We start from the raw sequence: 2,235 nt of genomic DNA, 5'->3' as shown, positions 1-2,235 counted from the left end.
TTTTCTTCATTCCTCCATCTCTCTCTGTGCTCCTTGGCATCTTCCCTAGGTCTCCTCTCTGAGTCCTTTCCTTGCTGTCATCCTTCTCCCCCTACTGGTCAATGGCAGACACCCACGTGCCAGCCCTGCTTCCCAGAAGGAGGGGATGCCCCTTGCTGTCAACCTAGAACTCCAAAGTCCTGTCCCCTCCCCTCCTGGGGAGCATCCCTGTGCTCAATTTGGCCCATTCATGTTCCTTAAGCGTCAGAGACATCTCTAGGACCTGGATGATGTCTTTATTTTGCAATGGCTTGCACCTGAGTAGGTCCTGATGTCTATCACGTTCTCCATGATGGACATGTACAGGATGTGGAGGGGAGTTGCTGCCCAGCTGGAAACCTTCCTGAGTGGAGTGAGGTTACCCAACAAGGTCAGGGTCTTCGCTGTGTTTCTGAATTTGTTCATTATGTTGCTGATTTTCTTCTTCACCTACCTGAATTTCATCCTTGTCTTTCTGATTTTCCTTATTCTCATTTTCATGTCCTTGGGATTCATGGAAGACTAAGTCACCATGTTTGTTGTATTTCTGAATTTGTTCATTGGGTTCCTGAATTTATTTACTTTTCTGAATCCCTTCTTTGTGCTGGTTTTCATTGCCCTCTTTATTTTCTTAATCATCTTCCTGATTTCCTAGAAATGGCTCAAAGGGGTGAATGCTGCTGGAATTATGGATGTGAGTGCTACACCCACCGATAGCCTGAATACAACTTAAGGAAGGGAGAGGGGCTTGCTGCCCCTGCCACTGCCACTGCTCTTCCCTTTTTTGCTCTTGCTGTTTTCTGCCACCATGAACAGCTGCCCTCTGCCATGTGCCACTCTGCCTTGGAGCCAGCTGGTTATGGACTGAAACCTCCACAAACCATGAGCTAAATAAACTTTTCCTTCCTTAATTTTGGGTGTTGGGTATTTTGTTCAAGCAATGAGAGAAAAGTAACTGAGACATGTCACCTTTGAAGTCCCAGGTTACAGCCAGGACACTGTTCCCTGTCTCTCCTCTATATCCTTTCTTCCTCTCAATATGGTTTTTTCCTCTGCCACAGATCCACAGATCCCACATGCATTTGAGCCAACCAGTAGCATTTAGAAATTACAAGGTTATCACCAATGGGAAAAAGAATAAAACAAATGTCACACTTTCTTTTTTTCCCTGATTTTCCATTTTTTTTTTTTTTTTCTTCTCCCATACTATGGTTGGGACCCAGGGATGCTGTATCGCAGAGACTATTTTATGCTGACACAGTCTTGCTACGTAGTCAGGCCAGTCTCAAATTCACAGGCTGCTTCCTCAGTCTCCCAAATGCTGGGATTACAGGGTGCACCACCATGTCCAGCCCTCCCAGTGCTCTTCTGGTTTGTTTGTTTGTTTGTTTGTTTGTTTGTTTGTTTGAGACAAGGTCTCACAAAGATGCCAAGGCTGCCTCAAACTTTTGACCCTCTTTCCTCAGCCCTCAGAGTAGCTGGGGTTACAGACATATACCAACACACCCAGCTGATTTTCTACTTCTGAAAGCCACACTTCAAGTTAAAATTTTCTGTTCTGTAAATTTCCATTTGTCAAAAGATATCAGAAAAATTAATTATATCTCCTCAAGATAAAAGAAAACAGCTCTTCACAGAAGTCTTTTCTTTCTTTCCTTTCTTTCTTTCTTTCTTTCTTTCTTTCTTCTTTCTTAAATGTCAGTGATCACAAAAGTTTCCGGTTTCTCTTCATTACAGACCTGCATTGCTGAGTATGTCATTGCTTTGGCTTCTGTTCCCCGAGGATGCTTGGAAAGTGAAAATTCTTCTCCCCCCCCCCCCAATTGAGCGTAATTTGAAATTTCTCTGATCAATACTAAGTACTTTCACTTCCCAGGGTGTGAAGAATTCATCAGCACTGAACTTATAAAGCCATTCATCCAAAAAGTGAAACGGAAGAGACAGCAAGTCCTCCCCTTGGCTTCGCCTTCCATGTGTGGAGGGCTCCGCGGTCCGTGTGGGTCGTCTAAGCAGACATGGCCGTGGCACCCTGCTCGAACGCTTCCCCCAGAGCCTCCCCCCACGCATGCAGCTGGACATCTGCTGTGTGATCCAAATATTCATACTTCCAAATAACTGGAGGATACTTGGCCTTGATTGCTTTTTGCTCCTCAGTTAAATTGTAATGTCTAACATCATCTTCTTCCTGCACCATAATTGTTCTTTTTTTTTTTTTTT

At 44.3% G+C, this 2,235-nt stretch overlaps 1 pseudogene; it reads right to left on the bottom strand.

Annotated features, from left to right (window-relative positions):
- Positions 1–1,709: 1,709 nt before the first annotated feature.
- On the bottom strand, positions 1,710–2,212 carry LOC101579722 (annotated as a pseudogene).
- Between the last annotated feature and the right edge of the window lie 23 nt (positions 2,213–2,235).

Source organism: Octodon degus, unplaced genomic scaffold (assembly GCF_000260255.1).
Source record: "Octodon degus isolate 3935 unplaced genomic scaffold, OctDeg1.0 scaffold00087, whole genome shotgun sequence".
Taxonomy (NCBI): domain Eukaryota; kingdom Metazoa; phylum Chordata; class Mammalia; order Rodentia; family Octodontidae; genus Octodon; species Octodon degus.
The sequence above is the reverse complement of the archived record's forward strand: the minus strand, read 5'-3'. Positions and strand labels throughout refer to the sequence as shown.